General features: G+C 41.9%; 1 protein-coding gene and 1 long non-coding RNA gene across 2 annotated transcripts in view; both read right to left on the minus strand.

Annotated features, from left to right (window-relative positions):
* Positions 1-14,677, minus strand: part of LOC144133721 (cytochrome P450 2J4-like) — a 443,483-nt gene that overhangs the window by 36,951 nt on the left and 391,855 nt on the right. The window lies entirely within an intron of this gene.
* Positions 681-7,511, minus strand: LOC144134583 (uncharacterized). Its single transcript, XR_013315160.1, has 4 exons — positions 7,348-7,511; positions 4,912-5,028; positions 4,514-4,669; positions 681-762 (listed from the first exon to the last, which is right to left on the minus strand). It is a non-coding gene; the product is annotated as an uncharacterized LOC144134583 (long non-coding RNA).

Consider the following 14,677-nt stretch of genomic DNA (forward strand, 5'->3'; position numbering starts at 1 on the left):
ACATCAAGGGTATGTACTTTTCCTCGCCACATGCAGCAATCATGTATATGTCAAGAGAAAGCATAAAAGATTTCTAAGTGCAATTCCAGATTGCTTGCGGAGGAAAGCACAAGAGTGGCCATGCTCAGCTGTTACCTTTGCTTCTTGCTCGAGTTCTACAGTGAGTACTACGTAATGACAGGTGTCTGCATCAACTCATATTTAACACCCGTCCTGTGTGACCTCCATCTTGCACTACGACAGGCAACATTATAACACCCTTCATGCAAAGAGTGTCATCAGGGTCGGTGTGTTCTGTCAGTTTCCTGGTCCTGTGGTTTGTGCTGTGTTTTCTACTCTTAAATTATTTACTGCCTTCATTCTCCACTCCATGAAGCCTGAATGTGCTACACTGGGCTGCTCCACGCGTCGTGGAGCAGCCCAGTGGCCATTTTTTTTTCATACGTCGGAGGCACTCAGCTCGAAAGCCATGCTTACTATATTCAGCAGACAAGGGTACATGTGAGACACATCATTAATAACTAATTCTCACAGTGGTATCTGGTGCAAGAATATCTAAATACTACTCAAATTTTGCTTAAGTTTTCAGATACACTCTTAGATTAAACACATAATTTGGCTACATTAGCAGAAGCACAGCACCAAGGTACTCACCAGTTACCTGAAGCACTCTACGCAAGTTCTCGTGCCATCATGAATACAGCACACTGTCCACGTCTTCATAATGCCATGTCACTCCAGCACTTCAGTAGCAAAATTTTCCTTTGAAAAAAAGTAGTTTTGTTTATGTTAGACTGGTCATATTTAATTTTACTATATACTATGTACTTCTCATTGTACTGCCCCAGACTAAAAAATACCAATGATCACGCTTTGAATTATGTCATATGTGATCACCAAATTATGTGATCACCATTATGTGATCACCAATATGTTCTTAGAAATTCTGATTGAAATAAATCTGACAAAATATTATTTCAGAAAATGTGGCACAAGGAAGAAGGACGCTAGCTAGATAACCTGGACGAATGTTTTCAGTTGCATGCAGCCACTGGCACCATTGCACACAAAATGTACAATAAAGTGGGTTTTACCTTTACGAATAGAATTTAATGCTGCAAACACTTAAGTAAAAAAATTTCAACCTTCCATTCCGCATAAAGGAAAGAAAATTCCTCTCATTTTTTCACAAGCCTCTGCAAGTACACAATTCAGTGAATCTACTCTACAAGTACTTGAATCTATCAGCACGAGACAGGGACGAGAAAAGAAACAAAACAGGCACTGACTCGCAACTGAAGTTTAATGAAGTGAACTGAGAGTATACAGAAAAGCCACACGCCACAAACTACACAATTACATATAAGCTACATCACAACATAAGTAAAAGATTGCCCTTAACATTCCTCTTATCTAGACAGTCCAACCCGCTGCATGTTAACGCTATGGGCAGCACACTCACACATTCGTCACTGAGTCATAAGATGTGTCTAGCCTCGATAATTTTCTGGTTAATCTGCTGTGAACGTAGTGCCAAAATGCGTGTTGCCGAAAGGAATGGCTAGCAGCCTTCACATCCCTTGTAATATGCAGATAAGTTACAACCCCTACCAATATTCAAATACCTCTCATGCTCCTGTAGTCTTACATTGATACACATTCCAGTTTCACCAACATAAACCCAACCACATGATAATGGTATGCAATGTATGCAATGGTTGCAAGGCACATATATGTTGCCACATTTCACTCGACACATGTGCTTTTCCCCAACGAAATTCACAAAATTATTAACAATTTTACAGATTGTAGACAACTTATTAGGGGCCGAACACACCATTTTTGCGTCATACTTTCTGGCCACAGTTTTCAAATTTTGCAACAATTTATGTATGTACAGTAACACAGTCAGTCTTTTGGCATCTCACTGGCTGGCCCCAGCCTGATCATGCCAGTCCCTGCGAAGGGGTTTCAGCTTTTAACATGATAAAGGGAAGAATGGCACAGCATCAAGCAACGAGGAAAGCAGGACAGCACACCCACGCACAAGTGCCAACCCTGGAGCAGATACAAAATCCAAGAGCGCGTGCTTGATGTTCAGCGTTGACAGTCAAGGAAACGAGGAAACACGGATTTGAACGCTAAAGATTGAACGAGCCCGATCCATGGCTGCCAACGCTCAATGTCAAGTACACGCTCTTAGATTCTGCATCCACTCCAAGGATGGCACTTGTGCGTGGGTGTGCTCTCCTGTTGTCCTCGTTACTTGATGCTGCGCCATTCTTATCTTTAGCATGTCAGACCAACTTGCCCAATCTTATATGCTCAGCTTTAACAATTTATCGCACGCTTCTGCAATAGCATGGTTGGGAAATCATGCTTTCATTAGCCTTAAAATCTTCTCTTGGAAACCAGTTGTCACGCTGTAAAAGCATGGCTTCACCAATACCGAGCCTAGACTTGACGACGCAATGCTATCTTTCACTAGCTTAGAATCGTTCGACCAACAGTCAAGTAGCTGCTTAACACTCCTGGGTGAATATCGCTAGCACACATGGCGTGTGCAGAACATCAAGGTAAGGTTCAGAAACCGCAGCTCTTTTTGTTGGGACATTTTCTCCAAGGTAAACTTAAGACAAAGGCCTTGCTCCTTAAACAAGTTCACAATATATACAGGTCCCTTACTATCACAACCTTTGTAAAAGACCAGAAAATCATAGACGTAGCAAAAGATTTCCCCCAGCCCATGCAATTTCTTGGCAATCATTCCTTCCACCCTGCTTAAGAGAATATTGCTTAGCACAGGGGCAACCTTCGAATCGATACATTTAGCAGACTTTTGAACATATGCCGCACTGCCATACTCCACAAACATGCTCTTCACTTCAAATAAAAGGAGGCAAGTGCCAAAAAAGACTTATGTTACACACCCGTTCCTAAACACGAGCTCATCGTTGTGCTCCGATATACACATTCATAAGCTTTTCACAAGATCTTCATACGGGATAGAATAAAATAGTTCTACATCGACACTAATCACAAGACAATCCTCTGGACTGTCATTCTTAAGATACTCAACCACACTGCGAATTGAGTACAAGAAATGGATCTTCAAGATGCGAAGTAGACGGATGCTTTTGCAAATAATCAGAGATAATTTTGCATGAATCGTTTTCTAAAATTTATCTGAAGAGCATGTTATTAAATAGCATTTATTTGAAGAGCATGCTTGTAGAGTAGCGCAGTGCGGTATGTTTTCTAAAGTCTCGAATATGTAGTGGTTCAAAGGTTGACCTTGTGCTAAGCAATATTTTCTTGAGTAGGGTGGATAGAATAATTGTCCAGAATGTGCATGGGCTGGGGGAAAAATCTTTTGCTATGTCGATGATTTTCTGGTCTTTTATAAAGGTTGTGATAGTTCGGGACCTGTACATCTTCTCAAGTTGTTTAAGGAGCAAGGCCTTTATCTCATGTATACCTTGGAGCAAATGTCCCAAGAAAAAGAGCTGTGGTTTCTGGACCTTACCTTGATGTTCAGCACACGTCATGTGTGCTGGCGAGTGTTAGGCTGCTACCTGGCTACATGTCGAGCATTCCAAGCTAGTGAAAGATAGCATTGCACTTTCTAGCACGGGCTCAGAATTGATGAAATTATGCTTTCACAGCATGACGACTAGTTTCCAAGAGCAGATTTTAAGGTTAACGAACGCAGGATTTCCAAACCTTGTTACTGCAAGAGCATATGATAAATTGTTAAAGAAGGTGAGACAGTTTTGCGGTGACCGGCACAATCAGGCTGGGGCCAGCCAGCGAGATGCCAAAAGACCAGTGGTGTTACCGTATGTACATAAATTGTCGCACAATTTGAAAAATGTGGCCAGAAGGTATGATGTAAAAGTGGCTTTCTCGGCCCCTAATACGTTGTCTAAAGCATGTAAAATTTTAAGAATAATTCTGTGAATGTGGCTCGAGAAAAGTACACGTGTAGAGTGAAATGTATATGTACATTGTAAAATGAATGTGGTATCAAATATTATTATCTTGTAGTTTGGTTTACGTAGGTGAAACTGGAAGGTGTATGAATGTAAGACTACAGGAACACAAGAGGGTAGGGGCTTGGCTAGGTGGTTGGGATAACTCTGCTGTACACTGCACGGGATGTGAAGTCTGCTACCATTTCCTTTTGGCAACACGCATTTTGGCAGTAAATTCAGAGAGATTAAATAGGAGATTATCGAGGCTAGACACATCTTATGACTCCGTGAAGAATGTGTGTTTTGTCTATCTTGTTAACACACAATGAGTTAGACTACCTCGATCAGGGAAATGTTGAGGGCGATTTTTGAATCATGTTGTCCTGTATGCTTATCTGTAACTACATGGTTTATGGTATTGCTTGGCTTTTTATATATTCCCTGTTCACGCCAATAAACTTTAGTCGCGAGTCAACACCTGTCTTGTCTCCTTTCTCATCCCTGTCTTTCGCGCTGGTGGATTCACCGCAATGGCTTACCTCTGCAGAAATCCAAGGCATGACATTTTCCTCTTCACACTCGTGGTTCAGCGCATAATACGGCAAAGGCTTTTCAATTCCAAGGAAAGTTCATGGCTCCATTGAACACTGCTTCCTGCTTACAAGACACAGAGCAGCAATCATTGTAGATTCTACCTGTGACACAAAGAGCAAAGTTTTAGTTTGAGTGGACTAAACTAGGAAAGCAGCACAATATATCTATAGCCAAATAACTGAACTGAAAGAAATAGAGGGTAGTGTAATAGTGAACACACTGATATATTGCAAGTGAGATATATGCATAATATATTGCAATATCCAACACTGCTACCATTGCCTTAGCCAACTACTTCATAAATAACAATAAATGCAGTATCACAAAAATACTGATAACGTACTATTAGTGTTAATAGTAGCAGTGCAGGTTCCATGAACAAAAAAGGGCCCAGTGCTGACTGTCGTTCCCACAGCAGCCTTGTGACCAATGGCGGGTGTAAAGGAAAGAGGAGGAATGACTGAAAAGAGAAAGAGCCACGGGGAAGGAAAATAGGTATAGAAGGGCTTAGGATATCATAGGCAAATAAGGTTGTTTAGACAGTGAGCACAAAATAAACATTACCACACAAGTAGAGACATACAAGACCAAACATATATATCATTGTGCAGAGTGGCAAACTTGATGCCATTTAGCCCAAAATATGTTTTCAATAAAGTGATTATAATTATTAATAGAACAACTGACCGAGTGAAACCATAACAGGGATGAACAAGGAAGTTGTTATTATTCTGGCAGAAATTAAAAGAAAATGGATCTGGCCAGGGCATACAATGCAGAGAATGAATCACCAATGGTATCTTAGGGCAACAGAATGAATTTGATGGATTTTAATGGCACAAGGGCATCTGTGGCCAAAGAGTGCCTTAGCACAAGTTAATTTCGTCTACTCAAGGTGAAATCAGAGACCCATTTCCCAAGCATTTCATTCCAGATAAGCTGAGCACCACGCCAGGAAACAGCTTGTGCATTGTATCGCAACAATATGAATTTCACCCTAAGGAAAATATAGCAGGAGATAGCTGATTATAAGCTCACTAGATAAGATTAGGTGATTTCTGATAGTGTGGCATGTAGCTGGTGCAAGACACAGATAATTAAACTGGAAAAGGCCATTGTCCTGAGGTGAATGTAAACTAAGCAAAGAGGATAAAGAAATTCGCTACACTAGAGCTGTTAAGAGTCAGCTCAAGTTCCATGCTTCAAGATGATGCAAGTTTGCTCAGTGAAAAAAAATCATAAGTTCACCCAAGAATTGGTATCTTGGCGGTATCAGGCTGCAGGTGCAGATGAATTAATCCTGCCTCAGAGAAGAGCTACATAGAGCACAAAACATTTTAGGCCAGTCCTACACTGACAGCTGTTAATAACTATTTTAAAACTGTTTTTCATTGCACAAACAATAATACCGAGTTTGTGTTGGTCATGTGATTATGTTACTGAGGCTCTCCTAAAAATTCTAGCCAGAGCTAAAATACAAGCTGTCTCAACTAAGTTTTTATATCAACAATGAGAACATAAACACATGCAGATTATTCAAGTAGAAGTTTTATTCTTCATGACGTGCCCTACAAATTTTAAATTATACTGAAAAGTAATAGAGTGGAGTGCTTGTGCCAAAAATACTAAACCTCAACAACAAAGAGAACACAAGATAAAGGCAACAACATATTGCCCAAAATTTAAATGTTTGACAGAACAAATATGAAAAGAAAACCTCTCCACAACTGGAACAAAACAGCGTGATACCGAGCACACATTTGAAAATTGTTTCATCCAAATCCCCAGTCTGGTGCTTCAGCACTCTTCAGCCAGCATGTCATGAAATGTACCATAGTTCTGGTAGCTGTAAAGAGTATACAGCTGATCCGGCATTTTGATATGTGAACAGTAACCCTCAATGACCACCAAGCTGAATACTTTCAAGAGGCTGTTCTAATAACAAGACTGCAGTGAAACACTTAGCAAGTTATGCTGGCGTAATAATGCAAACCGTTAATCTGAGAGTTCGCTACCACGCAACTCTGTAGTAACTCCTAAAGTGTTGCAATCGAATGAAAAAAAGGACTGCCTATTATATAAACAAAAGTCAAGAGGCTGCAATGCAAGGCCACGACAGAAGTGCTGCAATACAGCAATAGCGATACAATGTACACTTTAAGCAACACAATGAAACATGATCTTTTATCACTAATTATCAGAATTTCAATATTTGTTTTCCTTGCTCTCTTGCAAAATTAAGTTTAGATCGTGAAAGCGCTCAAAAAGACAAGGATACAGAAAGAGATTTCCACACAGTGCGCTTACTTCCAGTGTCTTTTTGAGCACATCCACTATCTAAACATGGTAACCCAACTAGTCTAAATGCTGTCGTTATTCCAAAATTAAGCCTTTCACAAAGTGGGAGCCCCTTTCCCCATACAAGGTACACCATAACTAATCCAACACTTTTTTCATGATATGTTTTCTCTGAGAATAAACACTGTTTGAAGATTTTGCAATAGTACTTGTCTTTTTGATTCTACGAATGTATCATGCAAGTGTTCAATGAAATGACCATCTGCCTATCTTGATCATTGCTCAAAATCAGGGTATAATGCACCATGAAGGGCAGGCTCTGGTTGATTTTTATGTTTTCCTAACGAAGCATGTACGTGCAACCCTTCTGCTGGCTTGTATGCAGCAGGTTTGTCTAGCTAGGCGAACTGTGGTTTTGCTATAAAGATGAAATGGTACTTTGGAAGTGAATGGTTTTCTGAAATGCATTTAACATACATACCGGGGCTTTAGCAGCACCTGGTGTAAGCAACATCAGTGGGGGGACTGCAGGAGTGGCCTAGTGGTCCGAGCATCTGCCTCGCAAGCAGGAGGTGCGGAGTTCGATCCCCAGTGCCACCGGGTAACCAGCGGTGATACAATGGGTCGTTTCAATGGCCAGTTTAAAACTTGAAAGAACCATGCTGCAATATATACAAAAAATGATTTGTGTGCTCTCTCTTACATGACATAGTTAATCATATCATAGTGTTGGTAGTACACAAAATGCATGTGTGGAACATATACATGCACTGTTTTTGTTCACATCTTACCTGCTATGTGCTGTTATGGCATGTTATGTGCTGGGAAAGCAACATGTAGTGAGCAATGTTGTGTTGCAGCCTTTCTTCTGGTGGAATTTGAATCATGTGAGGTGCAGCTGAAAGAAATTGTTTCATACATAAGTATATTTCATGTAACACAACAAAAAGTGCACAGCCCCATCATGAGTTGTGGTTTAAACTAACAGCGAGCTTTTTACTACTCTGTTTAACATATGATGCAAGTCAGTAATGCTGGAGGCACAAAACTAAATACTGTGAGGTAACAAGAGCTAATATGGACAATCATGCCTTTAAGAGATATTGTCAATATATATTTTCCTGAATGAACTAAAGTTATCCTTAGAAGCATTCAGAGAAAGATAATTTTGCTAAATGCCTTTTGCCAGAATAGGCCTTTTATGAACCAGTTGCAAATGAAAAGAATAACTTTAAGACCATGCTATGCATGCTCTAACGCCAAAGTAGTTGCATACAAGCAGTATACTAGGCCCCTAATTTTATGGTGGGCCTGTACTGCACAATTTTCATGCAAGGTAGTGGAAAGTATGTGCCATGAAACAGACCTCTGCTTGCTGAAACTGGCAAATAAGTACTGGGTTTTTAAGGCAGGAAAGAAGTTACATAGTTCCTTCGGCAGGTTTTGAACTTCAGGTTAGTTATTTGAAAAATATCAATCCCTGAACTGCAATGATTGAAGTTTTTAGCAAATAACATTTCCATTGTAACAGTGGAAACGCTCTTTTATTTGAGGAACGACTTTTCAAAAGCCTGCGTTTCATGGTGGCTGTCAAGTAGCCCTGATAAAGAGAAACCAGTCACGACACACAACCAAGCCCCCGTAGCACATTTTCAACTATACCCTCATGATATAGCTTTAAAGTAAGTATTAAGCAATACAAATACAAATCCCTTGATTTCCTTCATGATTTATCACTGGTGTATACATACAAAGATAACCGTACAAGATGTGGAGTGCATGGTACAGAGAGAGTAGGCAGATGGTTTCTTGACACTCAAAAAGTGAACAAGGGAAGGAAAAATCTCAGGGTGCTTGCCGTTTCGACAAGACAACTTGTTTTCGTCTGGGGTCAACATATACAGAGAAAATTTAGAATCAAGTACAGGGTTGTCCACTCTTAGTGCGAACACGCGAGCACATGGCTGCGCTCTTTGGGCCACTGTGTCTGACATTGCCACACATCGAAGTGTAACATGACACGAAGCACCACATCCAGGTGCATCTCCTCTTGCGCCATTTCGCAGCGATGAGTGGCTGCGCCGCACACAGTGGACCTCTAAAGAGTGCGGCCATGCACTCACATGTTTGCACTAAATGTGGCCAGCTCTGTACATTCCGGAATTGGCATAATTATTTGAAAAGGCCTTGCACATGGTCAGAGGTTTCCCAACCCATAATTTCCCCCTCCTTTCCTGCTTTCTTTAATTTATCGTTATACTTTAACCTTACGCCCTGCACCTCCTGACATCACTTCTTGGAACCTTGGCTGCCATACTGCTCCCCCTCCCCCTTCTTTTTGCCTTTTCTCCAAGCCTGCCCTCATTTTCTCTTTTTCCTTCAAATTATTTTGCCCCCCCCCTGGTATTTTATTCTGCCATGCTGCTTAATTCCTTTATCCTAGTTTTTCAGGAAAAGGCAGCCAGCCATACCAAGCCACCTGTTGCGGCTGGACATAAAGCCATTCAAGCCCACTATCCACACTCCATACCCCGAGATTCGTTTTTACTGAATTGGGCTTTTTTGTTTTCACAGTTTTGCAGGTCAACCGGTTAATCTTCTTTAGCAGCTATCATGCCTGGTCAAGGTTCACGCTCCCTATCGTAACGCCCTTCCCATATCGCACCCTCGTCCCACACAAGAGGCCTTTCGCCTCGAAGTGAAAACCTTATTTAAACCCCACCAATGATGAACACTTTGCCAGACAAAGACAAGTCCTCTTTTCGAAACGTCGGCAAGCACCCTGAGGCTTTTCCCTTCCTTATTCAGTTTGTGAGATACCAGGGACAGGTGTTCAAGCAGCCATACCACACTAATACCCCTGTCACACGGGCACCGCAAATGCCTTTGAGAATCATATCCAAAGGCGTAAGGAGTGCAGCTACCCGGTACAAATGTTGCGCCTTTGTCGCTAAGGGCCTTGGAGGCGAAGGCGCTCAACCGAGACCTTCGGAGCCCGAAGACGCGGCATTCGAGAAGATGTGATCGCAGCACCATCCAAAGTCAAAAAGTAAACGCAATAAAAAAAATAGATAAGCTAATAATGTTTGAAAACATTTTTTTCAAGTACGAAAGGTGTGTCTGGCTTTGGTTTTTGTACGGGTGTTTATGTTTTATGTTCAAATTTCAAGACAGTGAAAGTGTTGCGGCAACACCGAGCGCCCATGGTGGCCAAGGCAATACACGTACAAAACCTGCTCCTGCTGATGAGAGTAGCTGTTGCAGTACTTTTAAGGAAGCAATCAGAATAAAAAATTGTCAAAGCTCAACGAATGAACAGAATACACCAGTTTAATTTTAGAACACTCACTTCAGCCACCTCGAGTATAGCAGCGGGTGCTAAGCCTGAACGACTTTCACCTTTGGGCTGCACCGTGTAGCTGCATCGCTGCTCCTTTAAGCTTTCGCTCCTTTGGTGAAAAATGGTGCCTTTGCTGGAAAGGCCTTCGAGGAATGCCATGTGACAGGGGTATAAAGCACATTTTTTACTGACACGAAAGACTCAGTGCCTTTAGTTCTGACAACATTCTGAATCATGCTTTGGTAGCTTAGCATATCAGAATACTGGACATGACAAAATCAGCTAATTAGTGAGGGCTATTATTTGCTATATGTAAAATTATAACATTCTCCTAAAATAATGAAAAGAAACCACCAGCACTGACATCAATGTACAATTTGGCTGTAACATACTGACATGACAATATAGTTACACGTAAATTCCCTTTTCGCACTTCAAAACTGCATGCATTATTTCTAGAAAGTGCGAGAACAGAAGCTCATACATAGTGCCAAAGAAAGGAGTGCATAATAGTACCACTTATGAGGTGTTTATCGGCAACTGCAATGAGCAAGGCTATGTTAATGGCAATCCAGAGTTATTATGTGTCTTACGAGCGCATGCACTTGGGAGGTGATAGCAGCTGTGGACGCAGCTGTCCATCGCAGTTTTGAGTCTGTCGAGATAACACATGGGGTAAGGTATTCCCTGTTTTGTTGCCGAAGGCAATACCGTCAGCGAGTGGAGTTGCCTTGCTATTCACTGTCAATATCTACTGCTCAAAGTAAAGGAAACAAAGGCATAAACCATACAGCATTTCATATTATGCTTTGGCCAAATGCAGTGAGAATGAAACAGACTAGAGACTTGTCTTATGACGTTTGCACTCTTTACTTTGCAGCAGAGGAAAATAAATTTATGTACAGTTGACCTACTGCTTGCCACAGTCCTAGAAGAAATGAATCCAGGTCTCAGAAATTCTACCGAGAGAATACTGATGCTGCATGTGCATTTCTCTGAACTGTTCTGAAATATGCAGAAGTCACCAATTTTTTAACTACCTGATTACATACTGTAATCTTTGCAAGGAATATGAGGTTAACGGACTGGGAAAAAATGTCAGGAATGGTACCTTTGGTACTGGGCACTTGGACAAACAAATGACCCACTGGGCGTCCCCAGGAGCTCTGCTACCAGGCACCCCTAGCAACAGTAGTCAATTTTCCAGATCCAAAGGAGCCATGCGAATGATTGCCGAAAAGTCAAGTTTAAAGACAGCAGATGCATGAACACAAAACAGTTTTCCAACTTTGTTTCAGTGTGATAAATGGTTTCAAATCTCTAGACTATATCTGGTAGTACACAAATTATCAGAACACCATCTCCCGCTCAGAATCATCTCAAAACACATTCGACACGCAGTACCAACATGGACAGTTCGTGCTTAATTGAATCCAAAAGTTTACGCTCATCGACCAATATTACTCTAAATAGAGACAGAAAGCGCATGCACGTTGTACTGATGTTATCGTGAACATAACGTGCGACGAGACGCAGGGTTACAATACAAACAAAAAACCACTTTCAAAATTTGAGAACAAAAGGCTCACCTTCTCACAAGTTCGCCAAACCGGAGACGTTGCCGAGTGGCTGCCGCCGATGTCACTCGCAATGCACAGAAATAATAAAAATGCAGTGCCGCTGACTTTCCTTGAGCAATTCCAGTCTATTGAAGTTCCAACTGTTCGCACCGACTACCTCTGCAAGCATGTCTAAAAGTTAGCGGCGCAGCCACGCCATTTGCAATTTACGGAGATACACGGGAAATTCATAGCGCCCTTCGCGTATTCGCGCTCAAGCTCACGTCGCTGATGTCGCAAAGGCGCACAACGGCAAAAACATATAAGATGAATTTAATTTTCGGTAGCTTTTTTAGCTGACAACCTGAATCTTTTGATATATTGTTTTTTCTTTTCGTTGCATGAACGTTATTACCACCAGCGGCAGCGCAGCTTGGCCATGGCTAGCCATGGCGAAGTCGAAGCGCTAGCCGAGCCCGCAGTCGGAAACATGTGCGCAGTTAGCGCAGTGTGGAGTTGAATGAACAGGCGCTATGGAATGGGTTTTTGTTCTTCCGTGTTCGCTGCGTGCGTCCTGCGCGTTGTGTGTCTTTAGTATGTGTGTGTGTATGTGTGTGGCCGGAACGCTGCATTGGAGTGTACATACAACAGCTCGCTGTCCCGTGTGGCATCGGTGCGTAGTAAAACAATCATGCAGAATGTGCGTTACAATGCCAGTGCCCTGCACGAAAGAGGAGACTTGAAGCCGACGGAAAAGCTGCTCTCCCTCGTGGGACTGCAAGAATCTGGCGAGTAACAGTCGACGCGCGTTTCGGTGGATGATTCCGTTTACCACGTCAAAAAATTCAGCACTGGCCAACAGCAATGATGAACTGCTGCTGCATCATCACCTGTGTGATGTTTGTGAGAAGCTTGTTGGATGTGAACGTGGCCATGAATGGTATTCGCCGAGCAGTGGCCCTCAGGGCGTGGCACCAGTGGATATCTGAAGACGATTACTGTTTGCCCGCGCCCTGGCGCCTCGCATTCAACCGAATGCTTTGGCGTTAATTATTTATATCTGAATTTCACACGTAGTTGGACTCGCAAATATTACAGCGTACAAACGTACCGTCGGAAGAGCACCCTTTTTCATTTTTTTAGGGAGGGGTGGGGGAATTACCGTCTGCTCAAATTTAATGTCACTAATATTTTGAGCTTATTTTCTAAACAGGTGCCGTGGTGGCACTGTAAGCAATGCATTTACTGGGCAGAAGTTTATTTTATGTTGTGTTGGCACAAGGTTAATGATTGTCATTGTACTGTGGTGCCATGTTCAAACAAAACACACAATTGTACACTCTCTTTGAAGAATGTCTAATGAGGTAATAAATTACTGAGCAGCGAGTATGCACTGTGGTAAATGCGACGAACGTTACTGTATTACTTCACACTTGTCATGTTCTGTTGTCGTTAGTGATTACGTATGCCTTGGTGTCTGCTGCTGTCCAGTGTAGGGGTCGAGAGGCATGTCGAGCTCCACTTAGCAGCTTTTTTTCCTTCCACTCTCTACTGGCCAACGTGGTAAAATAAACTCAACATAATGCGTGATTGCTCAGACCTAGATTAGACTACCATTTCACTTATTTACTCTCAGGGCCAATGGGCATCGAAGAGAGGAGAGCGACTAACATAAATACATGTGTAGGCAGATTAATTAAAATTATACACAGCAGACTTGAAGGCATTGGATGCAGTGGCGGACATGACGAAGGCAGAGAAGATGTGACAGCTGGAAACGTAGAAAAGTGGAGATCTGCGTGAGTTTGTACGCGACTTAAGGTGAACGCTAGCAAAAAATTAAGAAGGCGCAGAAGACTGAGGCCAGAGTTAAAACTGTAGTTTAACAGAGGAAAGCACCTCCCAGCAAGCCAAAATGTGCACATGCAAGCAGTTATGTGAACACAGAACATAGAAAATGAAACTCCTTTTTGGACAGAATGAAAGCTAAGGCACATTGCTTATTGTGATGTTGCTTAAAAAGTTGGTGTCTAGTTGTTGCCCTTCATATCTGGTCCTTCCACACCCAGCAACTGAAATGCCATCAAAAAGGAGCATCTCCAATCACTCTAATTACATGGGAGGTACACATCGCCAGATGTCAGAGGCTTGGCGTCTCATCTTGCAGACTAGCTAGTTTGGCAGATTTAAACTTTACCGCATGTAAGAGGCATGCGGAAGCCTTGAAGGGGAGTATTTCATAAGTGTTGCAGCATATTGTGCAGTCTGGCATGCTTCATTATTTACATCACAGTAATATGCTAGCACAGGCTGGAAAGTTTGTAAGTGAACAGAAAAAAAACAATGTTCATGCCATATCTTAGCGACATTCTTAGTATTGTATAAAAAGTGCAAATAAAGAATTCCTCATTTTTTTGTCAGCTTTTTCTTTCTGTGCATTGATTTTTTGCAAGTTAGCAAGGTTCTACAGTCTTGTGTGCCTATCGGCTGGCCCCTTGTTTGTCAAAGGTACCGAGTACACAATGGGTCGTGTCAGTGCAAGCTAAGTAAACGATGGATAGAAAATTCGTGCTTTCAGAGCATTTCCAGAAAAAACTGCTATTATTTCCTACTCAGGATGGCGGAACAGCATCGATGGTGCACATCCTCCTTGTCACTGCAGCAATTATGGCTGCTCGCTGCTTTTTGGTGGCGTTTCATTTATCTGCAGGAAGAGCAGGCATGAATGGGCGGCAATAGGTACCTACTGAATTAAACATTGCATTGAGCAATATGTTGTTGTGTCGGTGCTTTTGTTATCCATGAAGGAGTTGGTGTTTTTGATTAATGGTTGTGTAGCAAAGATGTAACTGCTACATTGCACTGCATTCACAGATTTGTTTGCCCATGCTTTTGGTTTACTCAGTTGTTTA

Source organism: Amblyomma americanum, chromosome 5 (genome assembly GCF_052857255.1).
Source record: "Amblyomma americanum isolate KBUSLIRL-KWMA chromosome 5, ASM5285725v1, whole genome shotgun sequence".
Lineage (NCBI taxonomy): Eukaryota > Metazoa > Arthropoda > Arachnida > Ixodida > Ixodidae > Amblyomma > Amblyomma americanum.